The following is an 8,791-nucleotide window of genomic DNA, read 5'->3' on the forward strand; positions in this document are numbered from 1 at the left end:
AGCACTGAGAAATCCCTCACCAGCATTTGGTCTAGAAATGTATCACTAAAGCTGAAGTGTGGATCCAAGGGAATGTTAATCCCCCTGCACTGCACTGATTCCCAGTCTGTGCTATCCAGTGAATCCTCTCCAGAGCCTCTCACTGGGCTGCCAGAGGGCAGCAGGGGTGGAAGGGCAGTGCTGGACATGCTGCTTTGCCTTCCCCCAGCTGCCCCCGTGCCCAAAATCCAATTTGGGGGGAGTGGCAAGTCCAAGGAGAGGATGCTGTTTTGAACAGACAGAAGGGACTGACATAAGTGAACAACAGGAGCTGGTTTGAAACTCTTGGCACTCGACTCCTGTTCAGCCCACCAGCAGTCAGCAGCCAAGCTGGAGACCCCCAGGGATGCTCCTGACAGAAGTGACAAACCCAGCCAGGCCTTAGAGTGCACTGTTGCTATCCTTGTCATAAAAGTTACAAAAATCAAACTTGCCTATTTTTCATTACTGGGAAGTGATGACCCCCTGTATTTCTAGACTTGATTTCCCCAGTTTTTAATTTATTCTGTTACTTTACTACTTTGATCTGGATTGTGTGGCTCAGGGGCTCTCATGAGGACTTCTACCTGCTGAATCCATTTCTGTTATGTCAGACCATCTCTTCTTTTCCCTCTCTTCTTGTGAGCAGTGATACAATGAATCCACTGACCTTGAAGAGAAAGAGCTTTTCTCTTTCCAGGTATCGCAGCTGGTGCTCTGGCTCCGAGTCTGCAGTGAGGATGGATTCACAGCTCGGGGCTGGAGTCCTGCTGAGCACCAGCCTCATGCTCTGCAGGGCACAAAGGAAATGTAATTCATCAGGCTTGGCCTGTGTTGTGTGAGGAAGAGCCATATCCCACAAAGACTGAACAGCCCTGCTGTGCCCGACTACCTGGAATAGCTGTGCCTGCTCTGCACTTTGGAGAATGAGATCTAAAATTAACAAAGATCATTTCCCTGCAAGAAATAGCACCTTGGCCTGGACACGAGACACATCAGCAGGAGTCTGAAACAGAAAGGCTAAAATTAACTCATGTCTGGGATTCTGCTGAATGCACTAACACAGGTCTGACCACCACAGCATCACTGGAAATCTCTGGCCAAAACCATCCCTAACTGCAGGGTGTACCCCAGCAGTGACAAAAAGGTTACTAAAAGCACTCAGTAGCAGCTCCTGCCTGTATGAGGCTCAGTGACCCATCCTCACCATCACTAGTGACCATCTGATGGAGGCAGAGGAGGGTGATGGGATGGAAACAGCTCTCATGGTGCTGGACTTCCAGCAAGGCTTTGTGCTTTTACAGCAGCAGAAGCCCACAGACCTCCACAGGGTGTTTGTGAGAGCAACACCAGCAAATTTAAACAGACAAAAATAAAGACACATAGGAGAGCAGCCTAGGAACAGAAAGTGTGCACTGTCCCTAACAGGGCAGTAAAGATATCAGCTGTGCAGGGCTCACCTCCCTCACTGCAGTGCCCTGATTTCAGCCCATGGCAGCGCTGCATGGAACAGCTGTGGAAAATGGAGGGGGGTGGAGATGCTGTACCTGAAGAAGGACAGGCTGGTTTAACACCCCTCCCTGCTGCCAAATGCTCTGTGGGCTCTGCAGTCATCACCCAAAATAGAGGCACAGTCTGTGCCTCCTCCAGGAGACAGTCCCTGCTGGAGATGTATCAGGGCATTGCTTGGGGCAGTGATTTCCTGCAGGAGCCCCCTCGGGAGATGCCAGCTCCATGCCCTGCTGTACCTGCTCCTTTCCCTCTCCCCCACCATCCAAGCTGCCTGTTGATGCTTGTTGCAGCCTGGGAACAAAACACAGGGCTTGACCTAGCAAGGAACGTAGGCAGGGTTTGGGCAGAAGGTAGGAAAGGTCCTGCATTAACCTCACAAACCCTCCACATGTGGCTGTCACCTACTGCTCAAGACACACGGAGTCCCTTCCTGCCAGAGGAGAGGGGCTCCAAGGCAGCCCCTGTGACAGCCTTGTCTCTCTGGGACCAGACACTGCCCCGGAGCCACCTGCATTTCTCAAGCAGAGACACATCCTCCCATGGAGAACAGCTTGTCCCAGGTAAGCACCTTCTCCTCCCTGCTTTTGCTGCCAGGGCCCTCCTAAAACGTGAGCTGCTTCAGCCCCAACTTGCCCAACACAGGCTCCTGTCAGCACCTGAGCAAATCCTGCAAAACCCTGGCTGCAGACACAGCACAACAGCCCCAGAGCTTTACCCTTTGTGCTCTGTAACCACAAAGCAACAGCAGAGATGGTTTCTTGGCTTTCTGTTCTCCACGCTGCCCCGGGACACCCTTGCTGCAGCCCCCTGCAGGCTGCCCCGGCTGTCCCCTCGCAGGTCACACGCAGTCACTGGGTGGCACTGTGCCCCTGCCTGTGCGTGCCCGGCTCCAGCCTCCCGCGCTGGGGGTGCCCGGAGGAACCCCCGGCTGGGCCAAGGGCAAAGGCTCTCTCTCCTTGCCCAAGCGCTCCCACGGTGGCACCGACAGAAACCCGGGGACCCCAGGAGCCCACAGGGACCCAGAGCCCCAACTCCCAGGCCTCCTGCTGCCTCCCTGCCAGGGTCTCTCTCTCCCCACCGTGGTTATGTTTTCATTGCTGTGGCAAAAGGAGACCAACTGCACCCTTACAATGGGCCCCTCCATAAAACTAATAGGCCAGGCAATTGGGACAGGCCTGTGAAGTGCTTTATAGTCTGCATGGAGGAGTTGGTGCCACAGCTCACAGCTGTCCCAGCCCCACATCCCAGGAATGCCAGCCTTATTTCTCCCCATCATCCCCACTTCCAGCCTGGGAGCAGCACGAGGATGAGCATGGTGCCCCCACACCTGCTTGTGTCCTGCCACCCAGAGCCTCACCTCATTCCAGCAGCACAAGGCTCTTAGGAGCATCCATGAGAATCAGTTTCCTTTTTCCAGGGCACCATGACACAGCTCTGCCCTGATCCCAGGAGATGTGACACCATCAGCAGTGTCCAGGGTGGGGAGGCTGGACCCAGCCCTGGCCAGGGCAGAGGCCAGGGAGGTCCTTTGTCAACTCTTTGCCATTTGCTTCATTTGCAGTTGAAAGCCAGAGGAGCAGAGAGCCCCTCTGACACTGTGGTGGCAAAACCAGCTCAGCTCTGCAGAAGATCCTTCCCTCCACACTGACTGACAGCCCGTGTTTGTTTGGGAAGCTGGGGTGACAGCTTGGTGTGACCCAGAGCCCCATTTCAGAGGGGACCTAGTGAGGTTTGAGGGACAGCTGAGCTGGGGCTGGCTGCATGACCTGGGGACAGCAACAACCAAACAGAGCAGCCACTGCCACCTTCCCTCTCCCTGCTGTGTAAAAACTGCCCGAGAAAAGCCTCCTTTAATCGCTCCCCCTGCATTAGACCTTCCAGGGGAAATTAGCACAAATGCAACACCAGGGGCACCAAGGGAACAGACCCTGAATGACTTGGAGGGAGGTTAATTAGTTTGTTAAAATCCTTCTCCCTTTAGTTGCCACCTAAAGCTCCAAGCCTTGACAAACAGTTGGGAAAAAGGGTCTCTGCAGAAAATCAATGCTCTTTAGAGGTAAGTTAAATATCCTCCAAGGAGCATACAGTTGGGAAATAAAGTGGAGAAGAATGTTGCCCCACCATTAGGGTAGAAGATGAATGTTAAATGGGAAAGTGAAATGTTTCCAGGTCACCATAAAAGTCAGAAGGGAGACAAAGAGCCCATTTCTCCCCCTGTGGTTTACTGTCTTCAATCTCTTTGCCTTGGTGTCCCCTGCAAGAGATGCTGAAAAGCTTTAAGTGGCTTTTGCAGAACTGATTCAGTATCCCAGATCCTGAGTGCCAGAGATGTGCCAGGGGTACTGCCTGTCCCTTCAGAGATGTGCCAGGGGTACTGCCTGTCCCTTCAGAGATGTGCCAGGGGTACTGCCCATCCCTTCAGAGATGTGCCAGGGGTACTGCCCATCCCTTCAGAGATGTGCCGGGGGTACTGCCCATCCCTTCAGAGATGTGCCAGGGGTACTGCCTGTCCTTCAGAGATGTGCCAGGGTTACTGCCTGTCCTTCAGAGATGTGCCAGGGTTACTGCCTGTCCCTTCAGAGGGCAATGCCCTCAGCACCAGAGCTGCTGGCACATGAGAGTGCTGGGGTCATGAAGAAAGCCCCACAGCCCCTTACAGACAGTTGCCTCTTAGATTAATTTAATAGATGACTGCATTGACCCCAGAGAATTCTGTACAGCTCCCAGCCCACCATAGCTCCCCAAGCATGGTGGCACCAGGAACCTGTCAGAGAGCTGGTGTGTGCCCATGGCAGGATGGCTGAAGCACAGTGCTGCAGCTCAGTGACTGCCCCAGGCAGACTTTGGGACTAAAATTTCCTTGAATATCTGGTTTAAAGTTAGGACTGACTTCATTCAGTCTCCACACCAAAGCTCTGTGCTGCCCTGTGGAGGATAGAATGGCAGACAGTTCCAGCTCCAGAACCAAGTCTTCTTTAATCTAAGGACATGATTTCTTTGCTAGACATGATGAGCTGTGTGCCCTGCATTCTATTCTGTCCACTGATGTTTGTATTTCCAAAGCCACTACATCATCTGGTTCTGCCCAGCTGTCTAAAAAAACCAAAACAGACAACATCCTGTGTGCTGCTGGGACCTCTTTGTCAGAGCCTGTGAACTCATCTGCATCCAGCAGCAGGATGGATTGAACAAACTGAGGCAGTATTTTATTGCTGAAGCATAAAACACGGGAATAAACAAGCACCAAAGTGCTACTGATCATTAAAAGCAGATGGGAGCCCATTTACTGCCTCCAGCAGCGAGGTGCCACGGCTGCTCCGCTGGGGCCCCCTTGAAATAGGAAACCCAGAGCACCATCTGGGAGGTGCTGCATGGCAGCGGCTGCAGCAGCCCCTGCAATTCCAGCCTGGAGTTATCTGTGCTCCCACCACCACCCCAGGGATGAGCAAGGAGTGCCAGAGCTCTGAGTCCTGGCTCCAGGCATGCAGTCACCCCTCCAGGTCTGTGCTGACAGGAAAATGCCCTGGGAGTGACAAGCAGCCTGTCCAGGGCCAGTCCCATTGTCCAGGGGGGTGGGATGGGGACAATCACAGCTGAATTCCCACACACAGACCCGGGACTGGCAACATTTCACTGGTATTTGTTCAGATGCACATCAGAGAACCATCAAGGCTTCTGGTTATTCCTGTGCAATTCAGCTCCCACATGATGGATTATCCAAGGCAGGCCAGGTCTGACCCTCTTCCTTACCAACCAGCGCTGTCTGGCACGGGAAGTGAAGTGCTAAGGCTGGGAGAAGCCAGAGGCCATTTCCTCTCCTTCCTAATTAACACACCCACCACAGATAAGCACCCAACGAGCACTCCCCGTCTGTCTGCTGGAAGCTGGCCTCCAGGAGCAGCTCCATCCTGAGCACCCCAGCTGCAAGCTGAGCTCAACCCCCTCCCCAGCCTGAGGCTTTGCACCTTTGTCTCCAGGTCCCATCTCCCCGTGGCAGGGAGCCCTCTCAGCAGCCAAAATCCGAGCGCGGCATGGGGCCAGGGATGGATTCCTGGGCAGCCCGAGAGGAGATGCAAATGGAGCGGGAGAATCTCGAGAAGCAGAGACAGACAGATGCTTTTACACTTCAAAGGGAGCGGGGCCCTGCGAGGCTCTCAGGAATACGCACAAATCGATAGACTCCTTTCAAACACCGAGCGCATTTGCTCAAGTGTGAGGCAATTATTCCCTGAGGATGGAGGCAGGACAAGGCCATTAACAGCCATGCGGGCAGGACGGGAACGCGCGGCAGCTGCAGCCCAGCCTGGGGCGCAGAACGCCGCTCTCCTGGCCGAGCTTTCTCGGCCAGGATTTACAAAACGCCCTCGTGTCCCCAGGGGCTCTACAGGGAGCGCATCAGTGTCACAGCCTATGTCAGTGCCATGCTCAGCACATCCTTTGGGTGAACACCGGGTTTGATCACATCCCCTCCACCGCTCTAGTTCACTGCCTTTATCCCTGGAGGGCTGACTTGAGCCTACTGAAGCAATTCCCATTTCCCCCTCACCGAACGCTGCTGGGCAGAGCCTGAGCTGCTCTCCAAAGCAGATTGTGGGGGAGCAGAGGGCTGGCTGCTCAGCACGGGCACAGACCCCGCGGTGTGACAGGAATCACGCCTGACTCATCCCTGCCTACCCCGCACCGGCGCTCCCCGCAGATCACCCTCAATGCCCCATCCCAGATCACCCCTGATGCCCCATCCCAGATCACCCCTGATGCCCCATCTCAGATCACCCCTGATGCCCCATCCCGGATCACCCCTGATGCCCCATCCCGGATCACCCCTGATGCCCCATCCCAGATCACCCCTAATGCCCCATCCCAGATCACCCCTAATGCCCCATCCCAGATCACCCCTAATGCCCCATCCGGGATCACCCCTGATGCCCCATCTCAGATCACCCCTGATGCCCCATCCCAGCTGACCCCTGATGCCCCATCTCAGATCACCCCTGATGCCCCATCTCGGATATCCCTTAATGCCCCATCTCCCAGCCAGGACTCACAGTTACACAGACCACAGGTGCCCCAGCTTTGTGACCCCACAGATGGGAGCTGGAGTGACAGTGCCAGCACACAGGAAGTCTCTCCTGTGAACAGCTGCTGTTTTTACATGTACAGTCATACTTGTACAACGAGAGGCAGAGATCCTGAAAGTGAGCAGTGCTTTATGCCTGGTGCATGACTGATGGGAGTGCCCATCCTGTATCACTGGCTGCCCACTCTGCTTTATGGAGGCACATAATTTACCCTCTTCAGTAAAAATAGAGGAGGAGGAAATAAAAATCTCAGCATGTCCCCAAAGAACTGTAAGAGATTAAAATTAAATCTATCCATTACACTCACCAAGCAGGGTGCTGTCTGGGCAGGAACACTGCAGTTGTACACCTGCATGTTCAAAGAAAAGAAATTGAGTATTAGAGAAGTGTCAGAGGCAATCCAGCACCCCACAGCAAAGTGCTTCGGGTCATAAAACAAACTCACACGACTTGGAAAAACAAAAAAGGAATAACACTAAACTAAGCTGAACAGCAACACTGCTCAGCACAGCTGCAGCACCTCTTCTCAACCCTGCATCAAAGGTTTGCTTCACCCTCAGTTAAAATTTTGTCTGACACTTCTGCTCAGGCCCAGGTTTTTTGGGTTTGTTCTGGGACGTGCATGTTGTGTGCTGTGGGGGAGAAACACCTTTCCTACTCCCTTCACTGAGTCCTGTAAGCCTCTCCCTGTGCTCCTCCTGTTGTAATGCCCAGAAAGCACGTTTAGCTCTCACTCACTATAGCTCTGCAAGGCAGGACAGTACAAAGCAGCTTACCTGGAGGAGCAGGGGGCCAGGCCAGCAGCAGAGGGCTGGGAACAGAGCCACAGAGGCAGGAGCAGGGGAATTCCTGTGAAAATACAGGAAAACTCCCTCACAGCCACTGACACTGCAGCAAGGCCGTGGCTCTGAGAGCGGCTGTGCCCAGAGCAGCTGAGGGACACAGGGCAGCCCATCCCCACCAGGATCCAGAGAGGTGCCTCCATTCCCCAGCAGGCCCTGCATGGTTTTATCCCTCTTTCTTTGCTCTTGGCACTCAGTGGGTACCTGGAGGCCAAGGGCAGGCAGGTAGGGCAGCTCTGGCAGCAGGGATGAGGCCCAGAGCTGCTCCAGCTGCCCACAGCAGGTGCCCAGCACAGCTTGTTGCTGCAGCCAAATGCTGCTCCCCCCTGCTAAGAGGCTCCGCATGGATCCCACCCTAGGGCTTGGGAATTAAGTAGAATTTAAGCTCTGCAATAAAAAGCCATTTGACTTGAAAGAATGTTGTTATTCCTGGGAGGGGGTTTGCGCTGCTTGCTTGGATCGCCTTAAAGTGAGCCGGTACTTGGGCTGCCCATGGAAATGTGGGAGGCTCAAGGAGCTCCACGACAGACAGCCCACCCTGGCAGTAGGGTCAGCCCAAAGCAAGCCAGGAGTCCTGCCCGGCCTGGCTGCCCAGCACCAGGTGCTCCAAGAGCCCCAGCCCAGCACAGAAATGCTGCTCCCCCGATCTCCTCAAGTCTCTCTGCAGACCAGGAGCCTCCATGGCCCGCTCGGAGCCCCGCGGGCCGGGCAGGCCCTGCCCTGCCCTGCCCCACACGCGTGAGGGCTCGGCCCCGCTCCGGGGCGGAGCTCGGCCAGTGGCACCGTCCCAGAGCTTGGTTTGCACTAACTCCGCACACCCTTGTCCCTGCAGCAGCTGGAAATTAGAAAAGCTCTCAGTGAAATCAGCTGGAAGTTGTTCCTGCAGAGCCAGCGCAGGTCCAAGTGCAGAGGGCACAGCTTGCCGTGTCCCCCACAGGGCTGTGGGCAGAGCCGGGAGCTCGCTGTGCCGTAGGGAAACTGCCGAGCCCGCAGCTGCCTGGGCAAGAACCGCAGCATCGGCAAGAAAGCATTTTTCTGCCATTCCCATCTGCATTGAAGCAGTGGCAGACAAGGCTTAAGGCTGCAAAAACCAGTAGAAGAAACCAAAATAAATCAAGATCTTGATTTTCCCATAGGAAATTCACCTAAATCCCATTTATAGTCCATTTGCCCTCCTCCTTATGTAACTTCTCTGCAGGAGTGGAGCAGAAAACACAGAGAAAATAAACAATTTGCTGCAAAGAATTGGTGCAAGAGCCTGACTCACATCTAGCAGTGTGCGCAGATAACCTGAGGCTCACTGAACACACTGTGGAGAACAATGAATGCTGAAATCAACAG

The sequence above is a fragment of the Melospiza georgiana genome, chromosome 18 (assembly GCF_028018845.1).
Source record: "Melospiza georgiana isolate bMelGeo1 chromosome 18, bMelGeo1.pri, whole genome shotgun sequence".
Lineage (NCBI taxonomy): Eukaryota > Metazoa > Chordata > Aves > Passeriformes > Passerellidae > Melospiza > Melospiza georgiana.